At 45.6% G+C, this 16,784-nt stretch overlaps 17 non-coding genes across 17 annotated transcripts; 8 read left to right on the top strand and 9 right to left on the bottom strand.

Annotated features, from left to right (window-relative positions):
- Window positions 1-112: 112 nt before the first annotated feature.
- Window positions 113-184, top strand: Trnam-cau (transfer RNA methionine (anticodon CAU)). Its single transcript has one exon. It is a non-coding gene; the product is annotated as a tRNA-Met (tRNA).
- A 233-nt stretch (window positions 185-417) lies between these two features.
- Trnad-guc (transfer RNA aspartic acid (anticodon GUC)) lies at window positions 418-489 on the bottom strand. The gene has a single exon. It is a non-coding gene; the product is annotated as a tRNA-Asp (tRNA).
- A 111-nt stretch (window positions 490-600) lies between these two features.
- Window positions 601-692, bottom strand: Trnai-uau (transfer RNA isoleucine (anticodon UAU)). The gene is given in 2 exon segments: window positions 601-636; window positions 655-692. It is a non-coding gene; the product is annotated as a tRNA-Ile (tRNA).
- A 443-nt stretch (window positions 693-1,135) lies between these two features.
- Trnar-acg (transfer RNA arginine (anticodon ACG)) lies at window positions 1,136-1,208 on the top strand. Its single transcript has one exon. It is a non-coding gene; the product is annotated as a tRNA-Arg (tRNA).
- Window positions 1,209-1,491: 283 nt separating this feature from the next.
- On the top strand, window positions 1,492-1,563 carry Trnam-cau (transfer RNA methionine (anticodon CAU)). Its single transcript has one exon. It is a non-coding gene; the product is annotated as a tRNA-Met (tRNA).
- Window positions 1,564-1,796: 233 nt separating this feature from the next.
- Window positions 1,797-1,868, bottom strand: Trnad-guc (transfer RNA aspartic acid (anticodon GUC)). The gene has a single exon. It is a non-coding gene; the product is annotated as a tRNA-Asp (tRNA).
- Window positions 1,869-1,979: 111 nt separating this feature from the next.
- On the bottom strand, window positions 1,980-2,071 carry Trnai-uau (transfer RNA isoleucine (anticodon UAU)). Its single transcript is given in 2 exon segments — window positions 1,980-2,015; window positions 2,034-2,071. It is a non-coding gene; the product is annotated as a tRNA-Ile (tRNA).
- A 443-nt stretch (window positions 2,072-2,514) lies between these two features.
- Trnar-acg (transfer RNA arginine (anticodon ACG)) lies at window positions 2,515-2,587 on the top strand. The gene has a single exon. It is a non-coding gene; the product is annotated as a tRNA-Arg (tRNA).
- A 6,440-nt stretch (window positions 2,588-9,027) lies between these two features.
- On the bottom strand, window positions 9,028-9,099 carry Trnad-guc (transfer RNA aspartic acid (anticodon GUC)). The gene has a single exon. It is a non-coding gene; the product is annotated as a tRNA-Asp (tRNA).
- Window positions 9,100-9,210: 111 nt separating this feature from the next.
- Window positions 9,211-9,302, bottom strand: Trnai-uau (transfer RNA isoleucine (anticodon UAU)). The gene is given in 2 exon segments: window positions 9,211-9,246; window positions 9,265-9,302. It is a non-coding gene; the product is annotated as a tRNA-Ile (tRNA).
- A 443-nt stretch (window positions 9,303-9,745) lies between these two features.
- Trnar-acg (transfer RNA arginine (anticodon ACG)) lies at window positions 9,746-9,818 on the top strand. Its single transcript has one exon. It is a non-coding gene; the product is annotated as a tRNA-Arg (tRNA).
- Window positions 9,819-10,101: 283 nt separating this feature from the next.
- Window positions 10,102-10,173, top strand: Trnam-cau (transfer RNA methionine (anticodon CAU)). Its single transcript has one exon. It is a non-coding gene; the product is annotated as a tRNA-Met (tRNA).
- A 233-nt stretch (window positions 10,174-10,406) lies between these two features.
- Trnad-guc (transfer RNA aspartic acid (anticodon GUC)) lies at window positions 10,407-10,478 on the bottom strand. The gene has a single exon. It is a non-coding gene; the product is annotated as a tRNA-Asp (tRNA).
- A 111-nt stretch (window positions 10,479-10,589) lies between these two features.
- Window positions 10,590-10,681, bottom strand: Trnai-uau (transfer RNA isoleucine (anticodon UAU)). Its single transcript is given in 2 exon segments — window positions 10,590-10,625; window positions 10,644-10,681. It is a non-coding gene; the product is annotated as a tRNA-Ile (tRNA).
- A 443-nt stretch (window positions 10,682-11,124) lies between these two features.
- Trnar-acg (transfer RNA arginine (anticodon ACG)) lies at window positions 11,125-11,197 on the top strand. The gene has a single exon. It is a non-coding gene; the product is annotated as a tRNA-Arg (tRNA).
- Window positions 11,198-11,480: 283 nt separating this feature from the next.
- Trnam-cau (transfer RNA methionine (anticodon CAU)) lies at window positions 11,481-11,552 on the top strand. Its single transcript has one exon. It is a non-coding gene; the product is annotated as a tRNA-Met (tRNA).
- A 233-nt stretch (window positions 11,553-11,785) lies between these two features.
- On the bottom strand, window positions 11,786-11,857 carry Trnad-guc (transfer RNA aspartic acid (anticodon GUC)). The gene has a single exon. It is a non-coding gene; the product is annotated as a tRNA-Asp (tRNA).
- Window positions 11,858-16,784: the final 4,927 nt, after the last annotated feature.

Genomic DNA, 16,784 nt, shown 5'->3' with positions numbered 1-16,784 from the left:
CAAGCTGAGAGATGTTACGCACTTAATTAAACGGTAGGCGCGGGAAACCGACGCAGACAACGCTTTCCAAGTGTCCCATGTCACGCACCGAAGAGCGCGGACGGCTCCACGCAGCAGAGTGGCGCAGTGGAAGCGTGCTGGGCCCATAACCCAGAGGTCCGTGGATCGAAACCACGCTCTGCTAAAATTATTCTTTTTCTTGGGTGCCTCGAGCTCGATCATTAAGCCTGGGGTGAGCTGATTCAGCGTCAACAGCAACCCCTGTAAGTCGTGAAACGACGACGTCGTGTGAAGAATGCGAGAAACACTTCCTAAGACGCAGACTTTCTTACGATTTTGCAGTAACTACATTCCTTGATCGCAACGTTAATGTCCTTTCGGGCCACGCGTGCAACTTTCAAGATATAAAAATCGCACCTCCCCGGCGGGGAATCGAACCCCGGTCTCCCGCGTGACAGGCGGGGATACTAACCACTATACTACCGAGGAACACGCGATCGGTGACTATAATGCACGCACACTTATGTGTCTCAAGCAGGTGATACATCTCAACTCTCGCGTCCCGATGCTTTCAGAGTCAGCTGCTACGAAATAAAAGTATGCCCCAGGTGAGGCTCGAACTCACAACCCCGGCATTGCTCACGGCTACTGCCTTATAAGTACCGTGCGCTAACCAATTGCGCCACTGGGGCTACAGCAGAGAGCTTTCAGTTAGCGATACTCACTTTGCTGCCAACCTGTTGTGGCTGCACACCCGTCATAAGATCGTCACCTGCGGCCATACTGCGAATTTAGCACCTGTCTACGAATGCCTCATTCGATTCTTGCTTCATATGCTACACTTACAAGCATATCAACCGCTTGTCCTCGCCGAAAAAAATGCAGAAAAACGCGCGCCTTGCCTTCTGCTACCTGTCCAACAGCGAGGGCAGATGTGTGGCAAGCTCTAAGCCGTGCAGGCGCACCGTGGCCGAGCAGCTGGAGGAGAGATGCCTTCCTTGGCAGCTCCCTGCAGAGTGCGCAAGACCAGAGTGGCCGCGGCGCCGTTGCCAGTGGACGACATGCAGTTGCCGAGCCACGGAGAACACGTTGCTTTGCGATGTGCACCCGCCTCGTGATAGAAAACGCAAACAGTGGCCCTGTGGCGCAACGGATAACGCGTCTGACTACGGATCAGAAGATTCCAGGTTCGAATCCTGGCAGGGTCGGCATTTTGTTAGTTGCGGGCGCGTAGCTAGGCAGTGGATTCGAATGTCTCCACCTTCGTGGAGTGCAATGTTAATCCTGAGCATCTCGCAGCTGCATCTCGAGACGATTGCGGTAAATATCGCTTCGTGCAAGCGTCAGCGCAGCGTCAGTCGAGCAAAGTCGAGACAAGTCAAGCTGAGAGATGTTACGCACTTAATTAAACGGTAGGCGCGGGAAACCGACGCAGACAACGCTTTCCAAGTGTCCCATGTCACGCACCGAAGAGCGCGGACGGCTCCACGCAGCAGAGTGGCGCAGTGGAAGCGTGCTGGGCCCATAACCCAGAGGTCCGTGGATCGAAACCACGCTCTGCTAAAATTATTCTTTTTCTTGGGTGCCTCGAGCTCGATCATTAAGCCTGGGGTGAGCTGATTCAGCGTCAACAGCAACCCCTGTAAGTCGTGAAACGACGACGTCGTGTGAAGAATGCGAGAAACACTTCCTAAGACGCAGACTTTCTTACGATTTTGCAGTAACTACATTCCTTGATCGCAACGTTAATGTCCTTTCGGGCCACGCGTGCAACTTTCAAGATATAAAAATCGCACCTCCCCGGCGGGGAATCGAACCCCGGTCTCCCGCGTGACAGGCGGGGATACTAACCACTATACTACCGAGGAACACGCGATCGGTGACTATAATGCACGCACACTTATGTGTCTCAAGCAGGTGATACATCTCAACTCTCGCGTCCCGATGCTTTCAGAGTCAGCTGCTACGAAATAAAAGTATGCCCCAGGTGAGGCTCGAACTCACAACCCCGGCATTGCTCACGGCTACTGCCTTATAAGTACCGTGCGCTAACCAATTGCGCCACTGGGGCTACAGCAGAGAGCTTTCAGTTAGCGATACTCACTTTGCTGCCAACCTGTTGTGGCTGCACACCCGTCATAAGATCGTCACCTGCGGCCATACTGCGAATTTAGCACCTGTCTACGAATGCCTCATTCGATTCTTGCTTCATATGCTACACTTACAAGCATATCAACCGCTTGTCCTCGCCGAAAAAAATGCAGAAAAACGCGCGCCTTGCCTTCTGCTACCTGTCCAACAGCGAGGGCAGATGTGTGGCAAGCTCTAATCCGTGCAGGCGCACCGTGGCCGAGCAGCTGGAGGAGAGATGCCTTCCTTGGCAGCTCCCTGCAGAGTGCGCAAGACCAGAGTGGCCGCGGCGCCGTTGCCAGTGGACGACATGCAGTTGCCGAGCCACGGAGAACACGTTGCTTTGCGATGTGCACCCGCCTCGTGATAGAAAACGCAAACAGTGGCCCTGTGGCGCAACGGATAACGCGTCTGACTACGGATCAGAAGATTCCAGGTTCGAATCCTGGCAGGGTCGGCATTTTGTTAGTTGCGGGCGCGTAGCTAGGCAGTGGATTCGAATGTCTCCACCTTCGTGGAGTGCAATGTTAATCCTGAGCATCTCGCAGCTGCATCTCGAGACGATTGCGGTAAATATCGCTTCGTGCAAGCGTCAGCGCAGCGTCAGTCGAGCAAAGTCGAGACAAGTCAAGCTGAGAGATGTTACGCACTTAATTAAACGGTAGGCGCGGGAAACCGACGCAGACAACGCTTTCCAAGTGTCCCATGTCACGCACCGAAGAGCGCGGACGGCTCCACGCAGCAGAGTGGCGCAGTGGAAGCGTGCTGGGCCCATAACCCATAGTCGCGCTTCAGCTGTGCTACCGTGTGGACGTGTGTACTGCTGCGCTCCGATTGTGTTGTTTACATAGGTGTTCTGCTGTTGTCGTCTTTGCTGTCTGTCCGTTCATCTTCGTGTTTGTGTATCTTTGTCAGTGTTTGGCTGTTCATCACCGTTCTGTCTCCCACCGGAATTTCGGTTTTTTAACCGGAGTTTCATCCCTGTTCTGAATCATGTCTACGAACGTCAGGAAAAACACACTGGTCTTCGCTTTCGACAAGGAAACCCGTCATATCCAGCCAACGTCACTGGAAATACACGATTGGATAACTGAGGTAATTGGTGTCAACTCTGATTCCGTCCATACCATGCAGTTAGACAATGATAAATACTGTATTTTTGTTAAGTTTGAGAGCTCGGTGACGATAGATAGACTTTTAGCAAAGTGGGGTAGTGAAGTAGAATTCATTCACAGAGACGGCTCGAAGAGCAAAGTTCGGATCTGGCGAGCTGATATTGTTTACACTACCGTTCGCGTGCTTAACTTACCTATTGAAATTGATAATGATTTAATTAAGGATGCGCTTTGCAAGTATGGTGACGTTAAATCTGTTAATAATGAACGTTGGTCTCGTCACTACAAACTACAGTGTTTTAACGGAATTCGATCTGTGGAGATGGACATCAAGACCAATATTCCGTCTCATATATTTGTAAATGGCTACAAGGCGCAAATTGTGTATTCAGGTCAAGTACCGACCTGTCATGTTTGTAATGAGTCTGGCCACTTTAGACAGGATTGTCCGCGGCGGGTTTTTGTATTGAAAAGTAACCTAACGCAACGCCAGAAACTTACCCTAAACGATGTCTTGCCAAATAATGTATCAGTCCCGTTGGGTGTGGATACTGCCCAAGCAAACCACTCTGATTTATCCGTCAATGATATTACTCAATTTCCATGTTTAGATAAAAAGGCTGATCTTGATACCCCCGCATCCTCCGAATTGCAGACAAAAAAACGGCCCCATGAGATAACTGATAGCTGTTCTGACGACGAGTTGTCTGACAAATCTCACTCCGTGCGCAAACAAAAACAATGCGAGGAGGAGGTAATGCCACACCTCCAGGAAATACAGATGGAAGCTTGTAATCAATCAGAACGTAAACATTTGGTGGGAAACTGCGAAGACGGGGATGTTTCTAGCAATAACCGCGAAACATCAGGAGGCGACACAGTTTGCACAGACGAGCAGACTTCTGACAATCACGAGAAACAATTAGTGTGTCTGGCTCAACCCTCTGTAACGGCTAGTGCTTCCCCGAACGGTACAGATCCCACGACAGGACTAAGCAGTACCGGCCGTGTCTTACAGTTGGACGACCCGACAGGATCGGCGTCACAACCGACCACCACAAAACCCGTTACAGAGCCTTCGGATGCCCCACGAAGGAAGATAAAGCCGCAACCGAATGTCAATGCTCCTCGTAATCAAGCGAAGTTAAAGAGCGCGAAAGGTACCACGCAACCCCATAATGTGCGTTACGAAACTGTCAGGCACGGGTCATTGAAAGAATCTCCTGAGGAACTTCCTGATAATCAATCTTCTACTGACTCAGGAGGAAAATCTCAAACCTAGACTGCACCAATACTGTAATTTGCAACCTCTCAATGGGACGTTCTGTTCTGTCTAAATTTTCTGTGTCTCCTAAGTAATAATTTAGTAGCATGTTATTTATTCACTGTCCTCACATCCAACGAGTAATAGCGCAATGACCCAGTGTTATACTATTGCTACTGTCAACATTAATAAAATACGGTCGGCATTGAAAATAGCAGCGCTAAAAGAATTTTTATATGATTCGGGAACTGATATAGCCCTGCTGCAGGAAGTTGTCACGTCGGATTTAAATATTCCCGGGTATGTTGCTCACCTAAATGTCTCCCACGAAACTAGCGTGGGGACAGCTTTTTTAATCCGAGATGGGATTCCAGTAACGGAAGTAGAACGACTGGAATCTGGAAGGGGAATAGGGCTCAAGATTTATGACGTGTCCCTTATTAACTTGTATGCCCCTTCCGGCAGCTCACATAGATCTGACAGAACACGATTTTTTAAAGACGAGGTAATATATTTATTACGCAAAAACCCCAGTCGCCTTATAATGGGAGGTGATTTTAATTGCGTCCTCAACAGGAAAGATCAGAGTCCGAATTTTAATTATTCTGCTGAATTAAAACATCTCGTTACTAGCTTAAAGCTAAAGGATGCTTGGGAATGCAAACACCCTGCTATTGTCGAGTACACTTATGCAACATCCAATGCATGCAGTAGACTCGATAGATTCTACATTACCGAAAATCTCGAAACAGCTCTATTGAAAACAGAAACAATTCCTGTCTACTTTTCGGACCATTCCGGTGTGTTGGCCTGTATCAATTTACAAGCGCAGCCAATCCGCCGCTTCAAAAACCAGTGGAATTTAAATGTCTCGCTGTTACCAGACCGTGAATTAGAAGATCAGATAAAAGACGCATGGGCGTTGTGCCTGCGTGCTCTTCCTAGATACGCGACTACCATAGACTGGTGGACAAAAATGACAAAGCCGAAACTTAGGAAGACGATCATGCAATATAGCTTTCAGAGGGCCAGAGATCTTAAAAATACTATAGAGTTCTATTACTCAGTACTCAGAGAGCTATATGGTCAAACATCTGGTTCACATCTTCGCCTGACAGATATCAAAAAAATTAAGGCTAAATTACTTAGCATTAAGAGGCATCAACTGGAAGGACTTAAAATAAAATCCAAGGCGAAATCTGTATCAGACGACGAAACAACTTCCCTATACCACCTTCTGAAGCACGCTAAAAACAGAAGAACAATGCTTATCGACGAATTACGGACGCCGAATGGTACAAGTCTTAGGACACAGAAGGAGATTCTGAATGAGATCTATCGCTACTTCGATAAATTATATTCTGAAAATTCCAGCTGCGAGGAATCTATTGATGATTTCCTCGACTTTCTTGTGCCACAGCTGACGGATGATGACAACGTTACCTTCCTGTCGCACGTATGTAATGAGGACGTTTATGAGACTCTGTGTAGCTCCCCTCTGAAAAAATCCCCGGGTCCTGATGGTCTACCAGCAGAATTTTATGTCCACTATTGGCCGATAGTGGGAGGGACAATTACAGCGATTGTAAATGAAGTTCTTCAGGGCGCAATGTTACCCTCTGAATTTAAAGAAAGTAAAATAGTCCTTATCCCCAAAACTAAAGGACACACAGATCTTACTAACTTCCGACCGATTTCGTTGCTCAATGCGGACTATAAAATAGTAGCAAGAATTCTCAACAAGAAAATTTCATCCTTAGCAAGTAGACTGATTAGTCCGTATCAACACTGCATTGCAGGTAAAACTCTGTTTCATAATTTAGCGGAATTTCGGGATATAATTGCAATCACTTCAGTCACTAACATCAAATGTGCCCTGGTTTTCCTGGATTTCCATAAAGCATTCGATCTCGTGAATCATCTCTACCTCTTCAAGACGTTAAAAAAGCTTGGTTTCCAAGAACGAGCCTTAAACGTAATAAAAAACGTGGCGACAGGAATAAACGCATGCATAGCAGTTAACAGTCAGGCTACGAGAAAATTTCAAATACGACGCGGTGTTCCTCAGGGAAGCCCCCTTTCTATGTCACTCTTTGCCATTTCACTGGACCCATTTCTTAAACGTATTCACGATAAATTAACAGGAATAACACTGTCAGGGTGCAAAACAGCTATAAAAGCTTATGCTGATGATGTAGGCGTCATAATCAGAAATAATGACGATGTAGCTACGTTAGCTGCAGTGATTCAGACTTACTGCAGTGCGTCTGGGGCAAATTCAAATGAAAAGAAAAGCAAAATTTTACATCTTAGGGGTTTTGAGCACATAAACGTAGAGTGGGCAAAGCTGGTCAGGCAGCATACGACGCTTGGTGTTACATTAACCGCATGCCCAATGAAAATGACTGCGTTGAATTGGAAAGCTGCGGCACGGAAAGTGCAGGGTGCTATAATGGAAAATTTATCACGGAACATGAATCAGATTCAGAGGATTAAGTACATCAACACGTGTATCTTAGCTACAGCATACCACACTGCTCAGCTCTTTCCACTACCCAAAATGATAGCCAGGAACATAACGTCCAGAATCACAAATTTTCTGTGGAAAGGAGAACTGTTTCGAGTAACCGCCAAAGTGGCCACCTTACATCCCAGAAATGGTGGTTTAGGTCTAATCAATATTACCAACAAAGCCTCTGCCCTCTTCGTCAAAAGGCAACTAACTATCATTAGAGAAGTACCGGAAAGTATTTCAAGCCGACTTTTTGAAATTCTCAAACCTCGCAGCCTGCAGCCTCCTATTGATGTGCAAAAAATTAACAATCGTCTCCAGCACGTGCGAGCCTTTTATATTGAACTTAGCTACTTGAGGGACGAAGTTACACGGCTACGTCACCTAACGTCAAAAGACATTATGCGGCTCTGGCAGACATGTGAAGGAAAGAATAAAGTAGAGAGACAGTTTCCTCACATACACTGGACTGCTATCTGGCAAAACATCAATTTAAAAGTTTTATCTTCTGACATAAGAACAGCATGGTACAAAGCCGTTAATAATATCATTAGCACCAACGAAAGATTATATGAAATTGGCCTCAGTGACACCGATCTATGTCAACGATGCCGACTAGTGGACACAATTATCCACAGATACACATGCGGCGGCAATATACATATCTGGAATTGGCTCAAAGTGCAAATAGCTCTCATTACAAGGTCTTCACCACAGTACATCTCGCTGTCAGTGCTGCACAGACCACAAGACCGTTATTTTCCAGAGACGAAGAATAATGCTGTTTATTGGCTCCTGGGAAATTATGTAACTTACGTAACTCATGACGCTGGAACTGACACCGTTACAGATTTCCAGATATACTTACAGTGCAAATACCACAACATACGTACTTATGCGGACCACAAGAAGAAATATGGTAATATGCTACAAATTATATTTGATAGAATGGGAATAGGCTAATAACCAACAACCTAAAGCACACAGTATTGAGTGAATATATTACTATGTGCAGAAGCATTGTGTGTTTCATTTCTTATACTTTCATTTTTGTTGATTTTCCATTATGACAAAATGGTCAAAAACGACAACTGATAAAAAAATAAATAAAAAAAAAACTTCAAAAAAAATGAAAGGAACAACAGGTAGAAGAATGAGTTATATTTTTCATTTCATGCACATGAAGGGCAATTACTTATTTCAAGAAAGAATTCTTTTCATTTAATCATGATAATATAAAAAACCATACAAAAAAGAGGAAACACAAATTACAAAAAAAAAAAAAAATTAAATACATTTTAAAAAATTGCCAAAGGCGGCAGTTGTATTTTTGGACCATAGGAGGGACAAGGTCGAAAATCAGTGATGGGTATGGTGGAGACATTGCGGCCAGGCCTCAGATTATTTTTGACCCCTGCCCGCTTTGCCTCCCCCTGCCTATTACTGAAAAAAAAAACTAAAAAAAAGTGGTAAAAATAAAAAAAATAAAAAAAAGTGGTGCAATTGGTTAGGAAAAAAAAAAAAAGTTGGTAGAGCGTTCGCTTTGAATGTGAAAGGTACCGGGTTCAAGCCCCGGCGCCTCCATGTCTTGTGGAGAGTGATTAAAAAAAAAAAAAAAAAAAATAAAAAAAAAAGTGGCTAGGATACCTGGCTTTCACCCAGGAGGCCCGGGTTCGATTCCCGGTAAAAAAAACAAAAAAAAAAAAAAAATAAAAAAAAAAAAAAAAAAAAAAAATAACCCAGAGGTCCGTGGATCGAAACCACGCTCTGCTAAAATTATTCTTTTTCTTGGGTGCCTCGGGCTCGATCATTAAGCCTGGGGTGAGCTGGTTCAGCGTCAACAGCAACCCCTGTAAGTCGTGAAACGACGACGTCGTGTGAAGAATGCGAGAAACACTTCCTAAGACGCAGACTTTCTTACGATTTTGCAGTAACTACATTCCTTGATCGCAACGTTAATGTCCTTTCGGGCCACGCGTGCAACTTTCGCGATATAAAAATCGCACCTCCCCGGCGGGGAATCGAACCCCGGTCTCCCGCGTGACAGGCGGGGATACTAACCACTATACTACCGAGGAACACGCGATCGGTGACTATAATGCACGCACACTTATGTGTCTCAAGCAGGTGATACATCTCAACTCTCGCGTCCCGATGCTTTCAGAGTCAGCTGCTACGAAATAAAAGTATGCCCCAGGTGAGGCTCGAACTCACAACCCCGGCATTGCTCACGGCTACTGCCTTATAAGTACCGTGCGCTAACCAATTGCGCCACTGGGGCTACAGCAGAGAGCTTTCAGTTAGCGATACTCACTTTGCTGCCAACCTGTTGTGGCTGCACACCCGTCATAAGATCGTCACCTGCGGCCATACTGCGAATTTAGCACCTGTCTACGAATGCCTCATTCGATTCTTGCTTCATATGCTACACTTACAAGCATATCAACCGCTTGTCCTCGCCGAAAAAAATGCAGAAAAACGCGCGCCTTGCCTTCTGCTACCTGTCCAACAGCGAGGGCAGATGTGTGGCAAGCTCTAAGCCGTGCAGGCGCACCGTGGCCGAGCAGCTGGAGGAGAGATGCCTTCCTTGGCAGCTCCCTGCAGAGTGCGCAAGACCAGAGTGGCCGCGGCGCCGTTGCCAGTGGACGACATGCAGTTGCCGAGCCACGGAGAACACGTTGCTTTGCGATGTGCACCCGCCTCGTGATAGAAAACGCAAACAGTGGCCCTGTGGCGCAACGGATAACGCGTCTGACTACGGATCAGAAGATTCCAGGTTCGAATCCTGGCAGGGTCGGCATTTTGTTAGTTGCGGGCGCGTAGCTAGGCAGTGGATTCGAATGTCTCCACCTTCGTGGAGTGCAATGTTAATCCTGAGCATCTCGCAGCTGCATCTCGAGACGATTGCGGTAAATATCGCTTCGTGCAAGCGTCAGCGCAGCGTCAGTCGAGCAAAGTCGAGACAAGTCAAGCTGAGAGATGTTACGCACTTAATTAAACGGTAGGCGCGGGAAACCGACGCAGACAACGCTTTCCAAGTGTCCCATGTCACGCACCGAAGAGCGCGGACGGCTCCACGCAGCAGAGTGGCGCAGTGGAAGCGTGCTGGGCCCATAACCCAGAGGTCCGTGGATCGAAACCACGCTCTGCTAAAATTATTCTTTTTCTTGGGTGCCTCGAGCTCGATCATTAAGCCTGGGGTGAGCTGATTCAGCGTCAACAGCAACCCCTGTAAGTCGTGAAACGACGACGTCGTGTGAAGAATGCGAGAAACACTTCCTAAGACGCAGACTTTCTTACGATTTTGCAGTAACTACATTCCTTGATCGCAACGTTAATGTCCTTTCGGGCCACGCGTGCAACTTTCAAGATATAAAAATCGCACCTCCCCGGCGGGGAATCGAACCCCGGTCTCCCGCGTGACAGGCGGGGATACTAACCACTATACTACCGAGGAACACGCGATCGGTGACTATAATGCACGCACACTTATGTGTCTCAAGCAGGTGATACATCTCAACTCTCGCGTCCCGATGCTTTCAGAGTCAGCTGCTACGAAATAAAAGTATGCCCCAGGTGAGGCTCGAACTCACAACCCCGGCATTGCTCACGGCTACTGCCTTATAAGTACCGTGCGCTAACCAATTGCGCCACTGGGGCTACAGCAGAGAGCTTTCAGTTAGCGATACTCACTTTGCTGCCAACCTGTTGTGGCTGCACACCCGTCATAAGATCGTCACCTGCGGCCATACTGCGAATTTAGCACCTGTCTACGAATGCCTCATTCGATTCTTGCTTCATATGCTACACTTACAAGCATATCAACCGCTTGTCCTCGCCGAAAAAAATGCAGAAAAACGCGCGCCTTGCCTTCTGCTACCTGTCCAACAGCGAGGGCAGATGTGTGGCAAGCTCTAAGCCGTGCAGGCGCACCGTGGCCGAGCAGCTGGAGGAGAGATGCCTTCCTTGGCAGCTCCCTGCAGAGTGCGCAAGACCAGAGTGGCCGCGGCGCCGTTGCCAGTGGACGACATGCAGTTGCCGAGCCACGGAGAACACGTTGCTTTGCGATGTGCACCCGCCTCGTGATAGAAAACGCAAACAGTGGCCCTGTGGCGCAACGGATAACGCGTCTGACTACGGATCAGAAGATTCCAGGTTCGAATCCTGGCAGGGTCGGCATTTTGTTAGTTGCGGGCGCGTAGCTAGGCAGTGGATTCGAATGTCTCCACCTTCGTGGAGTGCAATGTTAATCCTGAGCATCTCGCAGCTGCATCTCGAGACGATTGCGGTAAATATCGCTTCGTGCAAGCGTCAGCGCAGCGTCAGTCGAGCAAAGTCGAGACAAGTCAAGCTGAGAGATGTTACGCACTTAATTAAACGGTAGGCGCGGGAAACCGACGCAGACAACGCTTTCCAAGTGTCCCATGTCACGCACCGAAGAGCGCGGACGGCTCCACGCAGCAGAGTGGCGCAGTGGAAGCGTGCTGGGCCCATAACCCAGAGGTCCGTGGATCGAAACCACGCTCTGCTAAAATTATTCTTTTTCTTGGGTGCCTCGGGCTCGATCATTAAGCCTGGGGTGAGCTGGTTCAGCGTCAACAGCAACCCCTGTAAGTCGTGAAACGACGACGTCGTGTGAAGAATGCGAGAAACACTTCCTAAGACGCAGACTTTCTTACGATTTTGCAGTAACTACATTCCTTGATCGCAACGTTAATGTCCTTTCGGGCAACGCGTGCAACTTTCGCGATATAAAAATCGCACCTCCCCGGCGGGGAATCGAACCCCGGTCTCCCGCGTGACAGGCGGGGATACTAACCACTATACTACCGAGGAACACGCGATCGGTGACTATAATGCACGCACACTTATGTGTCTCAAGCAGGTGATACATCTCAACTCTCGCGTCCCGATGCTTTCAGAGTCAGCTGCTACGAAATAAAAGTATGCCCCAGGTGAGGCTCGAACTCACAACCCCGGCATTGCTCACGGCTACTGCCTTATAAGTACCGTGCGCTAACCAATTGCGCCACTTTTTTTTTTTTTTTTTTTTTTTTTTTGCCTTAACCACTTTTTTTTTATTTTTCTACAGTCGAATGCTCTACGACTTTTTTTTTTTTTTTTTTTTTGGGCCTCCTGGGTGAAAGCCAGGTATCCTAGCCACTCTTTTTTTTTTTTTTTTTTTTACCACTTTTTTTTTTTGCTCTAACCAACTTTTTTTTTTTTTATTTTATTTTTTTAGATCATTAATAGGCAGGGGGAGGCAAAGCGGGCAGGGGTCAAAAATAATCTGAGGCCTGGCCGCAATGTCTCCACCATACCCATCACTGATTTTCGACCTTGTCCCTCCTATGGTCCAAAAATACAACTGCCGCCTTTGGCAGTTTTTTAAAATGTATTTAATTTTTTTTTTTTTTTGTAATTTGTGTTTCCTTTTTTTTGTATGGTTTTTTATATTATCATGATTAAATGAAAAGAATTCTTTCTTGAAATAAGTAATTGCCCTTCATGTGCATGAAATGAAAAATATAACTCAATCTTCTACCTGTTGTTCCTTTCATTTTTTTTGAAGTTTTTTTTTTTTATTTATTTTTTATCAGTTGTCGTTTTTGACCATTTTGTCATAATGGAAAATCAACAAAAATGAAAGTATAAGAAATGAAACACACAATGCTTCTGCACATAGTAATATATTCACTCAATACTGTGTGCTTTAGGTTGATGGTTATTAGCCTATTCCCATTCTATCAAATATAATTTGTAGCATATTACCATATTTCTTCTTGTGGTCCGCATAAGTACGTATTTTGTGGTATTTGCACTGTAAGTATATCTGGAAATCTGTAACGGTGTCAGTTCCAGCGTCATGAGTTACGTAAGTTACATAATTTCCCAGGAGCCAATAAACAGCATTATTCTTCGTCTCTGGAAAATAACGGTCTTGTGGTCTGTGCAGCACTGACAGCGAGATGTACTGTGGTGAAGACCTTGTAATGAGAGCTATTTGCACTTTGAGCCAATTCCAGATATGTATATTGCCGCCGCAAGTGTATCTGTGGATAATTGTGTCCACTAGTCGACATCGTTGACATAGATCGGTGTCACTGAGGCCAATTTCATATAATCTTTCGTTGGTGCTAATGATATTATTAACGGCTTTGTACCATGCTGTTCTTATGTCAGAAGATAAAACTTTTAAATTGATGTTTTGCCAGATAGCAGTCCAGTGTATGTGAGGAAACTGTCTCTCTACTTTATTCTTTCCTTCACATGTCTGCCAGAGCCGCATAATGTCTTTTGACGTTAGGTGACGCAGCCGTGTAACTTCGTCCCTCAAGTAGCTAAGTTCAATATAAAAGGCTCGCACGTGCTGGAGACGATTGTTAATTTTTTGCACATCAATAGGAGGCTGCAGGCTGCGAGGTTTGAGAATTTCAAAAAGTCGGCTTGAAATACTTTCCGGTACTTCTCTAATGATAGTTAGTTGCCTTTTGACGAAGAGGGCAGAGGCTTTGTTGGTAATATTGATGAGACCTAAACCACCATTTCTGGGATGTAAGGTGGCCACTTTGGCGGTTACTCGAAACAGTTCTCCTTTCCACAGAAAATTTGTGATTCTGGACGTTATGTTCCTGGCTATCATTTTGGGTAGTGGAAAGAGCTGAGCAGTGTGGTATGCTGTAGCTAAGATACACGTGTTGATGTACTTAATCCTCTGAATCTGATTCATGTTTCGTGATAAATTTTCCATTATAGCACCCTGCACTTTCCGTGCCGCAGCTTTCCAATTCAACGCAGTCATTTTCATTGGGCATGCGGTTAATGTAACACCAAGCGTCGTATGCTGCCTGACCAGCTTTGCCCACTCTACGTTTATGTGCTCAAAACCCCTAAGATGTAAAATTTTGCTTTTCTTTTCATTTGAATTTGCCCCAGACGCACTGCAGTAAGTCTGAATCACTGCAGCTAACGTAGCTACATCGTCATTATTTCTGATTATGACGCCTACATCATCAGCATAAGCTTTTATAGCTGTTTTGCACCCTGACAGTGTTATTCCTGTTAATTTATCGTGAATACGTTTAAGAAATGGGTCCAGTGAAATGGCAAAGAGTGACATAGAAAGGGGGCTTCCCTGAGGAACACCGCGTCGTATTTGAAATTTTCTCGTAGCCTGACTGTTAACTGCTATGCATGCGTTTATTCCTGTCGCCACGTTTTTTATTACGTTTAAGGCTCGTTCTTGGAAACCAAGCTTTTTTAACGTCTTGAAGAGGTAGAGATGATTCACGAGATCGAATGCTTTATGGAAATCCAGGAAAACCAGGGCACATTTGATGTTAGTGACTGAAGTGATTGCAATTATATCCCGAAATTCCGCTAAATTATGAAACAGAGTTTTACCTGCAATGCAGTGTTGATACGGACTAATCAGTCTACTTGCTAAGGATGAAATTTTCTTGTTGAGAATTCTTGCTACTATTTTATAGTCCGCATTGAGCAACGAAATCGGTCGGAAGTTAGTAAGATCTGTGTGTCCTTTAGTTTTGGGGATAAGGACTATTTTACTTTCTTTAAATTCAGAGGGTAACATTGCGCCCTGAAGAACTTCATTTACAATCGCTGTAATTGTCCCTCCCACTATCGGCCAATAGTGGACATAAAATTCTGCTGGTAGACCATCAGGACCCGGGGATTTTTTCAGAGGGGAGTTACACAGAGTCTCATAAACGTCCTCATTACATACGTGCGACAGGAAGGTAACGTTGTCATCATCCGTCAGCTGTGGCACAAGAAAGTCGAGGAAATCATCAATAGATTCCTCGCAGCTGGAATTTTCAGAATATAATTTATCGAAGTAGCGATAGATCTCATTCAGAATCTCCTTCTGTGTCCTAAGACTTGTACCATTCGGCGTCCGTAATTCGTCGATAAGCATTGTTCTTCTGTTTTTAGCGTGCTTCAGAAGGTGGTATAGGGAAGTTGTTTCGTCGTCTGATACAGATTTCGCCTTGGATTTTATTTTAAGTCCTTCCAGTTGATGCCTCTTAATGCTAAGTAATTTAGCCTTAATTTTTTTGATATCTGTCAGGCGAAGATGTGAACCAGATGTTTGACCATATAGCTCTCTGAGTACTGAGTAATAGAACTCTATAGTGTTTTTAAGATCTCTGGCCCTCTGAAAGCTATATTGCATGATCGTCTTCCTAAGTTTCGGCTTTGTCATTTTTGTCCACCAGTCTATGGTAGTCGCGTATCTAGGAAGAGCACGCAGGCACAACGCCCATGCGTCTTTTATCTGATCTTCTAATTCACGGTCTGGTAACAGCGAGACATTTAAATTCCACTGGTTTTTGAAGCGGCGGATTGGCTGCGCTTGTAAATTGATACAGGCCAACACACCGGAATGGTCCGAAAAGTAGACAGGAATTGTTTCTGTTTTCAATAGAGCTGTTTCGAGATTTTCGGTAATGTAGAATCTATCGAGTCTACTGCATGCATTGGATGTTGCATAAGTGTACTCGACAATAGCAGGGTGTTTGCATTCCCAAGCATCCTTTAGCTTTAAGCTAGTAACGAGATGTTTTAATTCAGCAGAATAATTAAAATTCGGACTCTGATCTTTCCTGTTGAGGACGCAATTAAAATCACCTCCCATTATAAGGCGACTGGGGTTTTTGCGTAATAAATATATTACCTCGTCTTTAAAAAATCGTGTTCTGTCAGATCTATGTGAGCTGCCGGAAGGGGCATACAAGTTAATAAGGGACACGTCATAAATCTTGAGCCCTATTCCCCTTCCAGATTCCAGTCGTTCTACTTCCGTTACTGGAATCCCATCTCGGATTAAAAAAGCTGTCCCCACGCTAGTTTCGTGGGAGACATTTAGGTGAGCAACATACCCGGGAATATTTAAATCCGACGTGACAACTTCCTGCAGCAGGGCTATATCAGTTCCCGAATCATATAAAAATTCTTTTAGCGCTGCTATTTTCAATGCCGACCGTATTTTATTAATGTTGACAGTAGCAATAGTATAACACTGGGTCATTGCGCTATTACTCGTTGGATGTGAGGACAGTGAATAAATAACATGCTACTAAATTATTACTTAGGAGACACAGAAAATTTAGACAGAACAGAACGTCCCATTGAGAGGTTGCAAATTACAGTATTGGTGCAGTCTAGGTTTGAGATTTTCCTCCTGAGTCAGTAGAAGATTGATTATCAGGAAGTTCCTCAGGAGATTCTTTCAATGACCCGTGCCTGACAGTTTCGTAACGCACATTATGGGGTTGCGTGGTACCTTTCACGCTCTTTAACTTCGCTTGATTACGAGGAGCATTGACATTCGGTTGCGGCTTTATCTTCCTTCGTGGGGCATCCGAAGGCTCTGTAACGGGTTTTGTGGTGGTCGGTTGTGACGCCGATCCTGTCGGGTCGTCCAACTGTAAGACACGGCCGGTACTGCTTAGTCCTGTCGTGTGATCTGTACCGTTCGGGGAAGCACTAGCCGTTACAGAGGGTTGAGCCAGACACACTAATTGTTTCTCGTGATTGTCAGAAGTCTGCTCGTCTGTGCAAACTGTGTCGCCTCCTGATGTTTCGCGGTTATTGCTAGAAACATCCCCGTCTTCGCAGTTTCCCACCAACTGTTTACGTTCTGATTGATTACAAGCTTCCATCTGTATTTCCTGGAGGTGTGGCATTACCTCCTCCTCGCATTGTTTTTGTTTGCGCACGGAGTGAGATTTGTCAGACA

Source organism: Schistocerca nitens, chromosome 9, assembly GCF_023898315.1.
Source record: "Schistocerca nitens isolate TAMUIC-IGC-003100 chromosome 9, iqSchNite1.1, whole genome shotgun sequence".
In the NCBI taxonomy this organism is placed as follows: Eukaryota; Metazoa; Arthropoda; class Insecta; order Orthoptera; family Acrididae; genus Schistocerca; species Schistocerca nitens.
This window is presented reverse-complemented; position numbering and strand designations above follow the sequence as displayed.